Source organism: Onychomys torridus, chromosome 4 (assembly GCF_903995425.1).
Source record: "Onychomys torridus chromosome 4, mOncTor1.1, whole genome shotgun sequence".
NCBI lineage: Eukaryota > Metazoa > Chordata > Mammalia > Rodentia > Cricetidae > Onychomys > Onychomys torridus.
In genome coordinates, this window is record NC_050446.1 from 68427693 (window position 1) to 68447482 (window position 19790).

Sequence of the window (19790 nt, forward strand, 5' to 3'; positions counted from 1 at the left end):
GAGGATTCTGAATTTGAGGCTAGTCTGAGCTACATAGTGAATCCTTGTCTCAAAGATTATTAAAATGAATGAATAAATAAAATTTAAAAGCTATTCTTTATAGGTTAGACCATACTTCCTGATTTAAAATTTTGAAACTTTTTTTTAAAATTCATTTTGATTGACTTTTACAATTTATAAGTTCACTTACATGTATAGCCCTAGAAAAGAAAATATACATAGAGAACAAAATATTATAGACAGGAAAGTCTGTGGCATTCACTAAAATAAAAACTATAGCTATGTACCCCTGGGAGGTACATTCAGAACCTCTCTTTAGGATTATGGGGTACAGTGACACCTGTAAGTGAATGCCTCTAGGCGTCCTTTTCACCTGCTAGTATTTCTGAAGAAAGCAACCTTTCCTTGTGTTGGGTAAACTGATTTCTTTACCACATTGACTTGGTGAATTTGGAACATAAAATCCTGGCCTGGCTTAGGGTCCTACGATCATCTGGAAAGGTCTTCACACCGGCAGTCAGTGTAGCAATGGAGATTGTGTTGACATCTGGGCTGAAGGAGATGAAGGGCCAGTAAGGAGATGAAGAAGGATAGAATCTTCTGTGTAGACTTGAGAGATTCCTAGCCATATCAAAGCTACTTGTTGGAGGCCTATGCCAGTTGCTAGGGTGTATCTGTATATCTGTTGGGTGTGGAGTACTCTAGAGCTGAAGGGATCCTGTTCTGTACCCAGACTTAACACAACCACCTAAGTGCTGACCTGAGAGTGAGTATGAGGATGTGAGGTTCCTGTCGTACTCCACCTAGCTGTGGAAGTGCCTGCTTTCCCTTGTGCTTCAAGCCGGCTCTTCTGCTTCTGTAGAACCGGTTGGTGGTGCGTGACATAATAGCTGTCTCTAGGAAATCAGAAGTCAGAGGCCATACTCCTCCTTTGAGGTCTATGTATTTAGAAGAATTACAGTGAATGACAGGATTTTTTCTTTAATCTGTCATTTAAAATTTTTGTTACTTTTTCTAGTGTGTATATAAAGGAGGTGGGTACATGGGTGTGGGTAGGTGTGCCAGTGTGCACATGTAGGGTCAGAGGCCAGCTTATAGGAGTCAGTTTACTCCTTTCACCATGTGAGTCCTGGACATGCATGCAGCCATGTGGGTGCATGTGAACACACACACACACACACACACTGATACCAAGTGGCTAGTTAGTAAGTGATGGAAATATGATTATATTTGAGCAATCTAGTTCATGTCCACATGGTTAAATTCTGCTATAAATACATTTAGGGACTCCATCCAAAAGTGGAGTCCTCAACTATTGCAGAGGCTCATACAAGGATCCTCAGTGTAAAGTCAGTTGACTCCAAAGGCTTCATTTAATATTTCTGCCCATGAGGGGGCATCCTAGGAATCAGGATGGATCAAGAAATGCCAATATTCCAGTTCTCTCTTTTAAACTGGACTCATCCTCAGGGACAGGCAGTGAAGAAGGCAGCTTCTAGCCATTTGAGAGAATTCCTTTCTTCCAATAGAGATCATTGTGCTTTGGGGTAGTTGGTATGACTGTGAAGACTTTGCCTACACTCTCTATGTCCTGGTTTTCTTCATCTGCAAAATGTGGATAGTAGAGCTGGTTGTGGTAAGGCATGCCTATGATCTTAGCACTCTGCATGGACAGGCAGGAGTGGGTGTTTGAGGGTAGTTTGCACTACAGCTGGAGGCCAGCCAGGGCTACTAGAAAACTCAGCCTGGGGCATACAAACATTTAGTGCCACATTTGTGTCTACATTGTGAGAAGAGGTTATATGGAGCAGAGAAACGTAACCTTTCAGAGCACCTGGGTAGGTTCAGAGTAAGTAACAGATTTTGTCACTACAGTGTTATACAAATAGAGCCCATGCCCATGGCAACCATGAAAATGAGCCTTTCAGATTTCCTACTGTGGGGAGGGAAGGATTAATTCCCATCCCTTAGCTCTGAATCCAACACCTTGCTTGCTGGGGATGTCTTTCCGTATGCTGTGAATGTGTTGCTCTGATTGATTGATAAATAAAATGCTTATTGGCCAGTAGCCAGGCAGGAAGTATAGTATAGGCAGGATAAGGAGAGCGGAGAATTCTGGGAAGTGGAAGGCTGGGTCAGGAGACGCTGATAGCCGCTGCCACTATGAGAAGCAAGATGTAAAGTACCAGTAAGCCACAAGCCACATGGCAACTTATAGATTAATAGAAATGGGTTAATTTAAGATATAAAAACTAGATAGCCTGCCATGGCCATACGGTTTATAAGTAATATAAAGTCTCTGTGTGTTTACTTGGATCTGAGCAGCTGTGAGCCCAAGCAGGACTGGAGAAAACTCCAACTATACTTGCTCACATGGTGGTCACACTCCCCATGTGTTCCCTTCAGTCATTGACTGGGCCAGACAGACCCACTTGGATGGGAGGGGTTTCTCTGGTGGGTGACTTTGGTTGAGGACTTCCACTTGACTGGTCAGCTTCCCTGCCTCTCTCCTTTATTCATGACAGGCTTGCGTCGTGGTCAAGAAGCCCTCCCAGGCTCCCCTGCCCCACTCATTTTCAGTCCAAGTGTTTCCTCCAGAACATCATTTCTTCATGTTTACTCCCATTTTGGTAGCTACTCCTCAGAGTGCCTGAACTAAGACAATGTCACAGTCATTGATGCAGCTCCTCTAAGTCTTGGCAGAGGTTCTGACATGGAATTCATTCAACTTGGAAGACTTTTAAGTGTTTCTAATTTTTTTGTATTTGTTGATACCATAACAATGAAATTTATTTGTCTGGCTGCCAAACACGTTAGTTTTTGCTTTTGAAGGAATCCTGATAAATTTATTTTTGTTCCACATGTAATTAGTGAGACTTCAAACCCAATACTACACTATGTGTTTAGGTTGTTTCAAAAAAGAAGTGGAATGACATATAGGTATTACACTGATTGTAGATCTTTGGGAACCAGATAGATATAAAACAAGTCACTTTAGCTCCAGAGCTGTTAATAGTCACCTCCCCTTTCCATCCACTCTTTCCCTCCCTGAGTAATCTAAAGCCAGTCCAAGTGTACAGGATCTCCTGGCATACATGGGAGATGGAACACACTCTTAAATGACCAGAACACAGTGATACCATGGTGGAGTGCACTGGATGGTTCTGGAGCCGGCAGCTCTCTTGGCTTTTTCCCAATTTGGACTGCAGCTTCTCAGTCATGACAGGGGCAGCAGGCAGTTGCCTTGTGGACTAGTTCAGGAATGTGCCCTTTGAAAGTGGTTCCTGAATATTCAGCCCACACCCTCTTTTCTACCTTTCCTGAGGGCTCTGTAGCTCATTGTTAGGGGGAGTGGGAGGAGCAGATGAATTCCAAGGCTTGTGGTTTCTGACCCTTGGTCACTTCCATTTCTCCAAAAAAAAAAGTTGCAGAGTGATTTCATTGTTATTCCAGAAAGAGTTCTTTAAAAATTTCTGACCCTGTGTATCATTTATATATTCAAGTAATAATAAAGTCTTTCAAGCTCTGTCCAAAAGTTGGCAACCATTTCTTTCTCTCTTGCATACATACGATGTTTGCCTAGGGACGCTGAGTAGGAAAGTGGTGTTTTCAAAGGTACTTACAGTTCAGAAGAGACATTCCTGAGTCCCTCTTCCTGTTCTCATCAGTTACCTCAGTTTCCCTCTTGGATCCTTGGTTAACGTCCGTTTCTTGTTAGAATGTAAGCCATGGGGACAGGCTTTTCTTGGTATCCCTAACGTTAATGTAGTGGTTGGCCCAAGTGAAGTGCTCAATTGTTGAATGAATGGTTTGCTTCAAGGAGCAGAATACATTTAAAAACAAATGGGAGGAAGGAATCTAGTTTAGCAAACTGTTACTGAATCCTACCACATGAAGAGATACTATGTCCCCACCCCTTTTTGATGGATTAAAAAAAAAAAAAGGTGAGTGATTAAAATCTGCCCTGGATGCTTTTGGTTGATAAGTTTCAACACCTTGGTTACCCAACCATAAGATTTAATCAGTGTTTTGAAGCTGATGTTTTAAGAAGGAAAGAAGTGTTGAGCAGTTTGGGGGTGTCTCCTGGAGCATCCCGTCCTCATGCTGTGCCAGTGCTGTGCTCTGACTGAGAGGAATTACACTTGTCAAGTGATTCAGGCCTCTTCTGGCTCAGGTCCTCCTTGTTCCACTTCCCTAGCAGCTGTAGGAAATAGCTCATTCTATGATTGGAACTTCAAGTCAAAACACATTTATCTGAACAGAATTTTAATGATTTATCAAAGAGAGGAGGGATTTTCCCAAACACATCTGAATTTACCACATTACTGGTCCCATTAAATGTGGTCTTCTTAAATGAAGCAATCACTGCTGAAATCATCAAATATATTTTTTCATCACAAGCTTTTTGAATAAGTTTTGTTTGATTAGCAGAAGACCACTAAAAGTAGTATTGTTTAAAAAGGCACTTTCTGGGGCTCATTCTTTTTCCTCACTGAATTAGCTTTTAAAAGCTCTCTTCTTTGAAGAGAGTAGGAGCCTTTTTCCTGGCTGTCCTATTGTATAGCTCAAGGTCTTGTTAACACTATTATCTGGCCCAAGACTACAGGCGATCCTGATAATTCGGATTCAGCTTCTGTAATCGCAGACAGAAATCTGCTTGTGACTCAGGCTGTCACCAGGTGTCTATTAAATTCAGGCTCCCTCACCTGGCATGACTCCCCAAGCCTGTAAACAGGCACAGACATCTGCAGAGATGGGGCTGTGCATATTTTGTTTTGTTTTGTTTGTTTGTTTTGTTTTTGGAAAGTGTCTCATGTAGCCCAGGTTGGCCTTGAATTGGATACATAGTTAAGGATGGCCTTTAACTCCTTCCTGATCCCTTTTATCACCACCTCCCAAATGCTGGGGTGCTCTGTTTCCCATTGCCTTAGGGGAAAAAAATCTTGTGGCAGAATGCCTCCTGTGGCCAACTTACATACAATGTGCTCTAAATGGAAAATTATGTATTTTAAAATAGGCATGTTTGAAACAATAACATTCTTGAATGTGAAATGTACCAAAGGCCACATGTCTTTGGCTTTGCTTGTCAAATGGAGAGGTGGCAGCTAGAACCACTGGGCTCCATGGTTCTCATGCCCCAAAGTCCTGCAGTTGACAGATAAGCAGATGACAGCACAAAGAAGTCCAGCCCATGAAAAAGGGAGTCTGGGCACTTGGGCTGCCCTCCTTTTTCTCTCCGTGGAGTTCTTCCCAACTTTGCCCCTTCCGTCTCATCTTAGATTTCCAAAAAGGAGAGATTAAATGCGTCTGGTATTTCAGCATGTTCACTGCACAGAGAACATGAGGCTAGCACTCAGGCCACTGTTCAGCCTGTCGTATGGAAGGAACTGCCTTTCAGAGGAGATTATAATTGTGTATGTAGCCACACAAATGCACATTCTGCCTGGAGGAAAATACAGAGAAGAGGAGGCCGTGCACTGCCACTCAGGTCTCTTTGTGGAAGGCTGCATAAGAAGCCTTTACATGCCATAGTCACCTCTTTGGGGCTTAATGAGTCATCTTTGTGTGTTAGCTACTTAAAAGAAAAAAAGGAAAGAAAAAAATGCACTCTCCCCCAAGTGAATTGCTTTTATTAGTCCTGCAGCTATGTCTTCGAGTTTTGAATATTCCTGATGACATCATTTACAATGCTAGTGCACAGACAGTGCACAAAAATTCAGCTTTTAAGTATCCAGATGAACTTAAAGAGACAAATTTAGAAAAATGTTAACAATACTCTTTAAACAGTGAACACATGGGCTTAAAAAACATGTACAACCTTAGTCTTTTGGGAATATGATGCATTGAAAGTTGGCCATAACAAACACTGAAAGTTCAATGACCTTGAATAATATACAGTTCAGACTTGAGTTTGTGGTCTCGTAATCCCAAGCAGTATGTTCAGCTTAGGTAGAAAATATGGGTTTACTGTGTGAGTAAATTATTATGCTGTAGGATTTTACCTGTGAAAATGAAAATGCCAAAGGAAATGTTGCCACCTACCTCACAATAATGTGGGGAGGTTGAGAAGATAATCATGGGGACTTTATAAGGATGGTGTTTTGTAAATATAAAATTATGCTTTTATTTTTGTTGGTCAAATTTTCCCCAAGACATAGAGTTGATAAGAGCTGCCTCACAAAGGCAGAGAAGATAAATTAATATAAGCCAGGAATCTTGAAAGTGAACCATTGAATGAGACTTAAATTGTCTTTCTAGGTAGTCTATAAACCATCAGACCTGCTGTTTAGACACATGATTGCTTTGTAAAGTCTCACAGATGTGGTGAAGACTTGGCCATTATGCAGGGGATGGTGATCACATAGGTCAATGAAAATGAGCTAGACCTTCAGGGAGAGTGCCTCTGCTTTTTTCCCTTTAAGGTTATACTACAAATATTCTCTGGAGTATCTTTTCCTCGTCTGGACATTGGGAAGTTTTGGCCTGTGCTCTTTAATAGATATTTATTTTTTTAATATCATATTTCTAAAGCAGCAACAAATTACAAGAAGAAATAGTTGATTGGTCTTACATTGTGAAATTTTTCTTTCTCAGTGTGGTAAGAGAAAATCACTGTGGTTGAGAGATTTAACAACAGGCTCACCACCTTGAAAGTTCTCAGGCTCAGCCAATTAATAACAGCAGCTTTTGTTTTAATATAAAGAGTTTTACCAGGAAACAATCTATATTTGTTTTCCTTGTTGACTTTATTTTTTAAATGACATGTATATATGTATGTCTATGTGTGGGTTTGTGCACATTAGTGCAGTACCAATTTGAGGCCAGAAGGGGGTGTCAGATTCCTGAATCTAGAGTTACAGACACTTGTGATATACCTGATGTGGGTACTGGGAGCTGAACTCAGAACCTCTGCAAAAGCAGGAAGCTCTCTTAACCCTGGAGCCATCTCTCAGTCCCCAGTTTATATTTTTAAATGACAGAATTATTACTGAAATATCTTCTTCCACTTTTGTAGTTATTTTCATAATATTTTGGGCAGCAATCCCTGAGAAGACTCCTAAGGATCCTTTACAAGATTTCATCTTTTATTTCCAATTATAGTTAGTAGTATTTGGGAACTTCATTTCTGAGGTCTTATTTTCATTAGATGACATATTAAAGGGAAAGGCTATTTTATTTAAATTCTAAATCTGAGGCAAGATCCATGCCTTTTAATTATTTATTTATTTTAAAAGAAGCAGCATCTTATTTTAAAACTATTTTTATTTTAGTGTGTTTTGCCTGCATTTGTGTGTGTGTGATGTATCTGTATGTGGCACCCATAGAGGCAAGGGGAGGGCATTGGAACCCTGGAACTGGAGTTGTAGATGGTGTGAGCCACCATGTGGGTGCGAGGAACGGAACCTAGGTCCTCTGCAAGAGCATCAGGTACTCCTAACCACTGAACCATTTCTTAGCTCCTTTTCTCTTTTAAACAGACTCTACAGCAAGCATGGTGGCTCAGCAGCACAGCGGGCCCCACACTGTGTTAAGTGAAAATGTGTTCAAATCGGCACTCTTGCTGACTGGGGGACTGAGCATGGGAGACAGAGGGGATGATGGGAGTGCCATTCTGTCTTCACAGCAGGCTCACCTTACTTTTCCTTGTAGAAATAGACTTAGGACATGTGACTTGTCCAAGGTCACTGAGTGAAATATGTGTGGAGCTGAAGTTTGAATGAAACACTTGGGAGGCAGAGTTCAAGGTTATCCTGGTCTACAGAGAGAGTTCTTGGACAGCCAAGGCTATACAGAGAAACCCTGTCTTGAATAAACAAACAAGCAAATAAATAAATAAATGTAGAAAAAGAGAAAGAAATTTATCTGACTCCAAAGTAGTATTGGTAGGTGCTTAGATTTCTTTCAAGTTATGTTATTTCTAAAGGCTTTTCCTACTTAGTTTTTTTTTTCTGTTTAGTTCAGTAAGATTTTTTTTTTTTTTTCAGTAAAGATTTAAGAGTCATCAGACTGAGTAAGTGATATTTAGGTGTGTGTGTGTGTGTGTGTGTGTGTGTGTGTGTGTGTATGTGTGTGTGTACATACATGCATACATTAACAACTAAGGAAAAACAAGACCATGAATTTGAAGGAGAACAGGGAGGGGTGTATGGGAGAGTTTGGATGGAGGAAAGGGAAGGGGGAAATGTAATTATGTTATAATCTAAAAAAAAATGATTTAAGTATAGAATTTCAATTTATTTTTCATAGACTATATTGTATGTTCCCTAGATTCTTTGGTAAAATATATAAGAATATAACTCAGCTTTTGGTCTTCTAAAAATGATGTTTTATTGTGTGTGCGTATGTACATACACACATATGCTATCATACATGTGTGAAGGCTGGACAACCTTGTGGGACTGGTTCCTCTCCTTCCGCATTTATTATACATGTGGTGACTGGTGTGAGAAATGCCCTCCATGGGTCCATGTATTTTGTGGCAGTGTTTGCGAGGTTTTGGAACCTTTAAGAGGTGGATCCTTGCTTGAAGATGCACATCTCAGAGGCATGGACTTTGAGAGTTTATAGCCTTGCTCCCTTTCCAGTTCACTTCTACATTTGCAGTTGAAGATGTGATTTCTCAGCTGCCTGCTCTGACCAGCTGCTGCCATGCTGCCATGCCTCTGGAACCTTAAAAACCAAAATAAACTTTCTTCTGCATGTTGCTTTTGGGCATGGTATTCTATCACAGCAACAACAACAACAAAAAAATGACTATTACTGAAGTTAGGACCAGAAAGAGAATGTAATGTTGCTGTGAGGAACCTATGGTGTTGTTTATTTTATTTTATATTTTATTTTATTTTATTTTTTTATTTTATTTTATTTATTTTATTTAATTTTATTTATTTAATTTTATTTATTTTATTTTATTTTATTTTATATTTTATTTTATTTGGAAGCCTGGAAGACAGTAGTGCTTTGTGTAGAATTCAATGTTTTTTTTATTCTTACTTAATGAATGCCCAGTCTTAGCTTGGCTTGTTTCTAGCCAGCTTTTCTAACTTAAATTATCCCATTTAACTACATTTTGCCTCTGGGCTTTATACCTTTCTTTATTCTATGTATCTTTCTTTCTTACTCCATGGCTGGCTGTGTGGCTAGCCCCTGGCATCCTCTCCTTCTACTTTTCTCCCTCCTAGTTCTTCCCTAGATTTCTCCTGCCTGCCAGCCCTGCCTATCCCTTTCTCCTCGTAGCTATTGGTTGTTCAGCTCTTTATTTGACCAATCAGGTATTTTAGACAGGCACAGTAACACAGCTTCACAGAGCTAAACAAATGCAACATAAAAGAATGCAACACATTTTTGCACCTAAACAAATATTCCACAGAATAAATGTGAATGTAACACATCTTAAGCTGATATTCTACAACACGTACCAGCCTTATCTACCTTATCTTTTGAGACAGAGTCTCTTCCTGAACCCAGAGCACACGTTTGCTGTGCTGTCTGACAGGTGAGCTCTGTCAGACAGCTCTGTCCAGTATGCTCGTCATTGTCTCTTCATACACCTCAGTGCCATGGTTACAGGCGTGCATGACCAGACCACTCTTGCCTTTTATGTGGGTGCAGGAAATCTAAACTTGTGTTCTTGTTTTTGCACAAAAAGCATTTTATTGACTGGGCCATCTTCCTACTGTCGCTAATTCCTGAACTTTTATCATCACTCCAAAAAAACCTCATACTAAGTTTTACCCCCATCCAACTCCTGGCAACCACAATCTAACTTTCTATTTCTTTTGGATCTTTCTTTTGCAGTCTGAGCATGTTTTCATGACTTCATTCACTGTTATAGCTGAATAACATTTGACTGTATGGTCTAACACATTTTGAGTACTTTTTTGTCAGTCGACGGATAATTTGGATTATTTTTACTTTTTAAACATTATGAATCTATTGCCTAAAACAAGTTCATAGAGATTTATAATTTTGTTTTTATTCTGAGAGTTTTATGATACTGGCTTTACATTTAGGCCTGTGGTCCATTTTGGGTTAATTTTTATATGTAGTTTGAGGTAGGAACTAGGTATAATGCAATGGGGCTCCCTTGCTTTAAATGCTGAGTCTGGCTGCCTGGATGTGGGATGGCAGTGTAGAACTGTTGAAAATTTGAACTGAAGGTAAATTTACCTATCCTAGATGAGGTAGACTACTTAAGCAAAGTCAGTTTCCTGAACAGAGATTCCTGGAAGTTTGCAGGTATTTTATTCTGGATAGCACTGGCCATGGGCTGGAGAAAGGCTGCTTGCTTTAGCTGTCCCACAGCTCGTGTCCCTTTGCTCACTTTCTGATCTAGTTCAGAATGCAGCATCTGAGAAGGAAACAGAGCCACCATCATTCCTAAAGTTAGTGTTTCCTGGTCAGTTGATGGAAGTTGAGTTTAAAACATCTTAATATAAGTTCTGTGAAATTCTAAGAAGTTGATTTATGGTCATCTATGTTATAGTCAAGTTTTTATCAATTAATTAGTATTAGTCATGACCATCTTAAGCTTTCTTTGTGAATTATCCTAATGCTGTAATTCAGTGGAGATAGTTATAATGTGAGGTTGAGTTTTTGTCCTATGGTACAAACTGTGTGACCTTGGGCAGTGTCATTTGTAAGATGGAGATAATCTGACTCCTAGGTTGATTGTGAGGTTCAAAGAGATAATGTATGTGAGAGTATTTGGTAGTCACCTTTCAGGAGCAATTGAATGTTACTGTTTAAGTTGTGAAAGTCGTTAGCCCGTTCACTAGACTGTGAGCCCCGAGGACAGGAGTGCGTGTCTTCTGGATGGTGTCTGACTTGTACATCTTATCCTCCATTTCTACATACAGCAACAGGCTAATGGGCTTTCTGGTTGAATACTTGCTAGCCTGATTAATCCGATCTCTTCACTTATACTTTTTAGAAAAATTATATGGTTCAAACAAAGTAGGAAGCGGTGTATGGTAGCTCACATCTGTAATCCAAGCACTCAAGAAGTAAGGCAGGAGGATTGCCACAAGCTCCAGAGTAAGTTCTAGAGCAGCTTGTGCAGCAGACTAAGATGCTGTTGGAACGTAAGATGGGGTAGGAGAGTTTACTGCTTCTTCAGAGGACCCAGGTTCAGGGTTTGGAACCCACATCATAGTTCACCCATAACTCCAGTTCCAGGGGATGTTAGGACTTCTCCTGCTCTCCTTGGCTCCTGCACACACATGGAGTGCACTCAGATACACTCAGGCATTCGTACACAGATACATGAAACACAGTAAGTCTCAGAAAAACACCTTAAGCCAGGCAGTGATGGCGCACGCCTTTAATCCCAGCACTTGGGAGGCAGAAGCAGGTGGATCTCGGTGAGTTCGAGGCCAGCCTGGGCTACAGAGTGAGTTCCAGGAAAGGCACAAAGCTACACAGAGAAACCTTGTCTCAAAAAAACAAAAAACAAATAAACAAACAAACAAAAAACAAAAACAAAAAAAGAAAGAAAGAAGAACAACTTAAATAAATGCCAGAAAAAAAAAAATGCCAGAAAGTTATTTTCTTTTGAGGATAGACAGAGTGGAGTGGTATACTCCAACCTGCCAGAAAAGGTTTGGGCTTCCATTATCCTGTCTATCCTAGTTATGGATTTGGTCCCTTTTCTCAGAATCCAAGGGTACTGAAGAAACTTCTTTCTCTTCAGGTAAATAAGGGACATCACTCATTATACTTAGTTCTGTTTAAGTACTTTATAGAAGACTCAAAAGATTTTGCTTATAATTTAATCATATGACCAAAGCAGCTACAAGAGAAGCTGAGAAATGTGATCTTTACATGAATTTTGTGTGTGTGTGTGTGTGTGTGTGTGTGTGTGTGTGTGTATGCATGTGTGTTGTGAAGGGAGAATGATTTATAAAAGAAATATCACCCAGTCTGATGGTACATGCCTTTATGTGCACTTGGGAGATAGAGGCCAGCCTGGTCAACATAGCAAGTTCCAGGATAGCAGGGCAATAAAACCCTGTCACATCAAAAATAATAAGAAAATAAGAAAAAATATTTGTAAATTTACATAATCTGTGGTAGAGCCTGGTATTTGAAAACTCTAGCAATGTCTTTAACCTTAGATACATATTCCAATTTGTATCTGGAGATTTGAGGAACAAGAGATGAAATAAAAGAGAATATATATCCATAGAGAAATATTAAATTATTTTGATCAAAATAAAAATTTAAGGTTTCTAGCAGAAAACAAAATCAATATTTATTTATTTATTTGTTTGTTTTTTGAGACAAGGTTTCTCTGTATAGTCCTGGCTGTCCTGTAACTAGCTCTATAGACCAGGCTGGCCTTGAACTCACAGAGTTCCACCTGCCTCTGCCTCCCAAGTGCTGGGATTAAAGACATATGCCACCACACCTGGCAATCAGTATTTATAAAAAAGAAATATTTATTATCTCATAAGAGAATATGTAATAAAATTATGAGAAATATAGTACCAAGTAAAGTTTTAAAAGGCAGAAAAAGGAAAAAGGAAAAAAATCATAGAAAATGGAGAAGTAAATAGTTGGGCTCAGTTTGAATCCTCTGTGTTCACATGTTCTTAGTTCCTTTTGCTTTAGCTGTTTTGATCTCCAAGAAATCACAGTGTTCAGTTTTTGTCATGATTTGTTTACTTTGTTCAAAGAAAAACTTTGAACAGTATTATGATTATACATGGAAGTGCAGAAAACTTCAAAGTCACATTTAAGTAAGCCCGAGAATTCTGCATCCTGAATCAAGAGGGGCAGAAAGTAAGCACTCTGGCTTATTTACGAGTAAAATGATGGGGTTTGACACTATGAACTGAGAGTCCTGCCCTGTGAGCTTTTGTAATTCAGGAGCAGCAATGGAACAGTAACGAATGTCTGACTGCTGCGTCCAGCTCTCCCGTATCTGCAGACCTCATGTAGTACCAAACCCTGTACTTACCATATTCCTGACTGCAGTAACTGAGACCGTGGAAAGCAAAATTGTGGGAATGGAAGGAGTACTGTGCAATCCAGAGGCCAATGGGACAGAGTCTGTGGCGAGGCTTAATTGATTTCCTGGTAAAGGAGCAGTGTGTTGGAGGACAGGGAATCTGCAGGTTGGGGTTTTAGTGGCCGTCATTATGCTGTTGCCCAACTTGAGCAGAGTAGTAGGAAAAAGACCAAGAGACAACAGACCATCTGTGTCTAGGGAAGTGATGTGTGTTCTATGCTGTTGTTTCCTTCTTTTCTTCTTCATGTAGGTAGCGAACCCCAAGGTCTATAAGTGACTTTTCGGAGATTCTTGGGTGCTGTGTATGGATTAAATATATCCTCTTTTCTATGATAAAACTCTGCATCTTAAATTGGATTTTTATCACATCCTAAAAACCCACCTCATCTTTTTTTGTGGGGGAGATGGGTGGTGTTTGGGAACAGAGTCTCAGAAGCTGACTGTCCTGGAGCTTACTATGTAGCCCAGGCTGGCCTAAGCTCTTGGTGATTCTCCTGCCTCAGCTCCTGAGTCCTGGGACTATGAGTACAAGCCACTGTACCCAGCTCTAAAGCCACTAACTCTTAGAAATGGACACTAAATTTTCCAGATGATTAAGATGGAGAAGGAAGACCATGCCAGTGGCTTCACCATGGCATCCATGGGCTGGGAGTTTAGCTCAGCATCACGGCACTTGCTTATCATACAGCAGGGTCTGCTCCATTCCCCATCCACTCAAAAAAAGCAATTGTGTGTAATAAAACATATGAGTGGTGGAAGATCTGCCAGCATATGCTTTTGAGCCTTGGCTTTCATTATGATCTGAGTGTCCTTGGACAATTATATAACCTCCTTAAGCCTCAGTTTCCCCAGCTATCAGATGGGATAGATATCTACCTTAATTTGTGGTTGTAAAAACTGAATGAGACACGCTGGCACATAGGAGCTAACCCTCCCCACAGGTTTTACAGTCCTGCCTGTCTACTTCACTTTGAAGGACTGAGCCTCACAAATCCTTCAGAGAACTACTTAGTGATGTGCACACTTGAGGAGACCACATCTTCTGAAGTGGCTTGTTAGAGGCTCTTTCCCATGCAGATTTGCAAACCAAGTGTGTAAAAATCACACGCTGCACTTGTTGCCTGGCAGCACGTGTCCCTGAGTGGTAGGACATGGCTTGCATTGTAATGTTGCCAGTGCTGGGGCCAGCTGGCTGGACAGGGCCTGCCACTTGGGCTAGGGACTCCATTCCTCAACCAAACAGCAGCCAGCACTAGGGTTAGCAGAAAATGACAAACCGGCATGGAGGAGGGAGGCGCCAGCAGAGCAGCGGGACGTCCTTTGATTTGCTTCTGTTATTTGCATGTCTTTCTTGTGATGTCTGTGAAATGTTCAGAATGACAAAGTTTTTAAAAGACCTGCTGACTCGGCCTGGAAAATGTGAGAAACCTCCCGTCTAGTGACCTATTATATCCAGCTAGCCTGCGTTTTCTATATCTTTTTCTTCATTTTTTATTAATGCAAACATTTGCATGAAGACAGAACCCTTGCTTCTTAAAGAGTTCATCTGCTCCTGCTGCTCACTGGCCTTGCCACGCAAGAGCACAACAGAACCTTTGTTACGCTTTCGGCAAAGCTGTTTATGAACGGTGCCTTACTGAGCACTGCTTCCTGTGCTGTGGACTTCCATTCTCTCTAAAAAGAAAATAGTTTTTAGGAGTGAAAAGAATTTGGACCTTCTTTTATTCAAGTCCCTGGATGTCCAAATGACAAGTAGCCCCCAAATTTGTGAGGGACTGGTGATTGCATCGAATGCGGTTTTTCACTTTACCTTGAACAGAATGGGCTCTTAGTAACAATAGAAGGAACAAGTGCTTTCTCATTGGAATGGAGAGCAGGCAGAAAAAGGCAGCATGAAGAGTGGCTGAGAGGATGACAAAAGTAGCTTCCTCTAAGAACCCTAATATTGAAGTAGAGTGTGTTTTGGTATTGGGTGTTTCCCACCTGGGAAGCACAGGCCTGTGGTGCTTACATTGAATAAAAACTAGCACAACTGTTTACAAATAGTATTCACAGTTTATGTAGTCAGTCAGTAAACATGTGAGTTACTGTTGTGTGGAAGATGCTCAATGACCCTATGTTAAGGAGGAAAAAAGGTAAATGAGTCAGGATACCTGTCCATTTTTAAGAGCAGGAGGTCTGACAGGGTATGTTGCACATGGGTAGCAGGAATAGCCTGTGTCCCGGAGAAGGTGGCAGGGACATAGCCAGGATAGGCATTAGGGGGTTCAGAACATGAGAAGATTGTTTGTAGCTGGAAGAGAATTTGGTATCACTTCCCGAAGATGATGGATGGATTTGAACTGGGCCTGGTGGGAAATACAGGACTGGCTAGTACAACCTTGCTAAAAGTAACAAGTCAAAGATTATCGGTTTGGTAAAATGATCCAAAGTATATTTTTGTAGGTGTTTTGTAGTGCTTTATACCATTAGTGTAGATGATATGCTAAATGTTACTGTGAGTCTTGTGAGTAAAGTAACCAGGGACCTCCCTATCTAGCCTGTACCGTTCAGTCCTTCATCCCTTATGGGTTTTGTGCACTTTGGCCTGGGTCTCCGGGCCATCTATAAATATCTACAATGGCTTTCTTTGCTTTTGTACAGAGATAGAAATGACTGGGCTTACCAAGCATTGTTAGAGTCATATCCATGAGCAGGCTGTGGACAGCTCTCAGTGGGGATTTGACAGGTGAGCCTGCCATTTGAAAACAGTCTCCATCTTTAACAGAGGTCTTCTCCACACAAGGCAGAAGGGCACGAGTTCTAAGCCCGAGGAGCGTTAGTCAACTTAGATGAGACTTGTGTAGTTGCCAAGTGGGGGAAGTGAGAAGCTGTTACTGTTATCCCACTTCCAGCTATTTAAAAAACAACCAATACTTTAAACATAAAATACCAGGTAAATTATAAAGTTTTACGTTAGTATCTTATGGCTGTTATCATTAACTTGAGTTAAATCTCAGATTGCCAATGTAAGAAATTCTGAGAATTTTATCATGATTTGTAAATTGCCCTCCAAGAACTGCAATCCTGGGTAACTATATAGGACAATTCATTTTCACCCTGTGGCTTTACTATTCATTGCCTGATGTAACATTTTAAGTGGCATGTCACTGACCCCAGGCTTGACAATTTACAGGGTTGGGTTGGGATTTGAAACCTAAAACCTATCATGCTCTCTGGAAAATAGATTTACGTAAGTTGACTTGATAACTGCATTCCTCTGTGGGCCACTGTCTTTGCAAATTTTTTGTCACAACAGGCATTACTTGGTTCTTCTCGGGTTCCTTAGTTGTAACTGGGAAGTGTAAATACCACGTTACAGTCCTCTGGTGTTCAGGAAGTACATTCTTTATGATCAGCTAAGCCTGAATCTGCATGGAAGCCTCCTTAAAAAGAGATTCTGTAGTTTCTGGTATTTGGAATTGCTGGACTCCAACCTACTAATTCTGTGTTATGAGATTTAGTTTGGAAATGCTATGGCAATGGAATGTAAGCACTTAGCCTTAATTGGCATCCCCAAAATATATCACCAGTTTTAGGGAAGGAGAAGGGAGAGGGAAGGTTAATGGTTGACCAGAGACTGAACAGTGAGACGCTCTGTTCTACACATCTGTTAACTGGTACAGTGCCTCTTTAGGCTGAGTGAAGTAGTCCCAGTTTTTATCCTCTACTTTACCCAGAGATCTGTAGTCACCTCTTGCTTTCTTGTTGTCACAGGTGATGTTAGCTTGGGTGTTGTCTTTGTCTGCTTCTGGCATGCCTTTGGGTGGTTGAGTGTGACTAGCCAGGTAGCTGCCTTCTGGTGCTTTGGCCACACAGAGACAATGTATTAGTTTTGTCTGTTTTATAATCAACTATTAACGTAAAAGATTGTTTATTAATTTGTAAATTTGTTCTCAGAATACTCCATTTGGTATATATGATATTGCTTTTTGGGGGAGTGGTGGCTAGGGAACTTCTTCCTCAGCACTTTCCGTAGCTGGGATTGTGGGCGGGTAACCCCACAATTGCTCTTTAAGGGTGGCTGTGTTGTGCAGTCCAGACCAAAGGCCTGAGTTTAGAGTCTGTCTTCATAACTGGTTAGCCTTTTAGTATTTTCTGGTACAATTAGTGAAAATACGAACATGATGTTAATAGAAGAAATACAAAACAAATTTCCCATTGAAATGTGACAGCATTATTTGGAATCAGTGAAACTCAAAGGCTGCAGAGAGTGGTGGTATGTGCTTTTAGCTCCTGAACTTGGGAGGCAGAGGCAGGAAGATCTCTGTGAGTTTAAGCCAGCCTCATCTACATAGGGAGTTTCAGGCTAGCCAAGGCTGCATAGTGAGACCCTGTTTCAAAGCAAACAAATCAGAAAACTAAAAGTAACAAAAGGTATTTTGTGTTGTTAAATTAGTAAAATTAGCAAAATTAGTAAATTTTAGGTGAAGGATTAGTAAAAGTAAATCCTGCTGAGGCCAGGAAGAGTATAAATTGGAATTGCCACTTTTTTGTTGTTCATTTTGGATTTTTGAGAGGGGTTCTCAGGCAGCTGCAGCATGGCCTCCAGCTTACTATGCAACTGATGCTTGCCTTGAACTCCTGAGCCTCTTGTCCTCCCCTCTGGAATACTGGGATTATAGGCCTGCACCACCACGCCCAGCTTGGACTAGACACTTCATTGTTTGTTCCTGTAAATGTGAAGAGAACATGTGTGAAAATCAGCATCCTATGAAATGCCAACTTCATTTTGAGGGGGCTACTTGTCCATATGTGCAGGGAAACTCTTGTCCATATGTGCAGGGAAATATTCCAGAATGTCCAGTGGGCTGGGGATTTAAGTCAGTTTATGTCTGCCGTGCACAAAGCACTGGTTTTGATCTCCACTTTTAAATGGGAGTGGGAAGGGTTGAACACAGTGCAGTTTGTTACAGAAAAACCATGAAGACGGTTAAATAGATATCAGTAGGGAACTATGTACCTTTGGGAAGTACCCAAAGGGTCAATTGATTTTGTATTTTTAAAATTATTTATTATTATGTGTACAGTATTCTGCCTGCATGTACACCTGCATGACAGAAGAGGGCACCAAATCTCATTATAGATGGTTGTGAGCCACCATGTGGTTGCTGGGAATTGAACTCAGGACCTCTGGAAGAACAGCCAGTGCTTTTATAACCTCTGAGCCATCTCTCCATCGATTTTGTATTGTTTTATGAAAATTAACCAGACATCAAGTAGAAACAAGGTGTGTTCATATTTTTGTCATTTATATAAAAACCAGAATGTGTATTTCTAGGTTTTTAAAAATATTTTATTAAGGCCAGGTGGTGGTGGCATACACCTTTAATTCTAGCACTTAGGAGGCAAAGGAGTCAGATCTCTGAGTTTGAGGCCAGCCTGGTCTACAGAGCCAGTTTCTGAACAGCCAGGGCTACACAGAGAAGACCCTCTCTCTAAAAAAAACAAATAAAGAGACAAGAAAGCTTTTAAATTTTTATTCACTCATTTATTTGTTTGTTTGTTTTGTGTGTATATGGGGCAGAGGTGTGAACATGCCACATGGTACATGTTTAGAGGTCAGAAGACAACGTGGGTTTTGAGGATTATACTCAAAAGGTCAGGATCTGTGGCAAGTTATCCCTTCTTCTGAGCCATCTTGCGATGGTATGTATATTCAGGCCCAGTACTTGGGAGGTGGAGGCAGGAGGATCAGAAGTCCAAGGTCATCCTACATAATGAGTTCAAAGCCTGCCTGGGTGCAGTAGGGTCGGTCGGTCAGCCTGCCTGGGCAGTCAGACTAGCACTCTGTTTGTGGGCAACCTGGAGACCAGGGTGACGGAGGAGCTCCTCTTGGAGCTGGTCCACCAGGCTGGGCCAGTAATAAAGGTGAAAATCCCAAAAGATAAAGATGGCAAACTGAAACAGTTTGCATTTGTGAATTTCATACACGAAGTATCCGTTCCTTATGCCATGAATCTTCTCAGTGGAATCAAAGTTTTCGGGAGGCCTGTCAAAATTCAGTTTAGAACAGGAAGTAGTCACGCCTCTCAGGATGCCAGTGTGTCATATTCCCAGCAGCATGTTGGAAATTTAAGCCCTACCTCCACATCTAACAGCTATGAAAGGATGGTGGGTAGTGTAACTCCATCAGCACAGATGGTCCAGAGGTCCTTCTTCTCCAGAAGATTATCAGCAGCAAGCAGTGATGAACAGTGCTTTCAGACAGATGTCATATGTTGGGAAATTTGGTTCTCCACGTGCAGATCAGTTGGGATTTTCGCCATCAGGTCAATCACACGCTCATACCTTTAACCAGTCTTCCAGCTCCCAGTGGCGCCAAGATGCTCTGTCATTACAGCGTAAAAGTCGGAATTCTCACCCCTACCTAGGAGATAGACACTGCAGCCATGAGCAGCGCTCCGCTGATCATGGGTCTGACTATCATTACGGAGGAGGCCGAGAGGACTACTTCTATGACGACAGGAATCATAATGGATGGAGCCACGACTATGATAACAGAAGAGACAGTAGTAGAGGTGGGAAATGGCCCTCATCTCGACACTAACAAGCATTCCAAGGACATTGTTTACAGGGCCATTTTAGGCCCTTTTAATTAAGTCGTTCTGGAAGTATTTCTAAAAACTGTACACAGTAGCCCCACAATTTTCCACCTGTCTTTGAAAGAAATATTTTTGAACCCAGCAGCAGTTCATGCAGAACTGGGAACTGTGGCTCCACATTGTTACTTAAGTAC

General features: G+C 41.0%; 1 protein-coding gene and 1 pseudogene across 3 annotated transcripts in view; both read left to right on the forward strand.

Annotated features, from left to right (window-relative positions):
- C4H11orf49 (chromosome 4 C11orf49 homolog) overlaps positions 1-19790 on the forward strand; it is a 163529-nt gene that overhangs the window by 6383 nt on the left and 137356 nt on the right. The gene's annotated exons all lie outside the window — the stretch shown is intronic.
- LOC118581253 lies at positions 529-19649 on the forward strand (annotated as a pseudogene).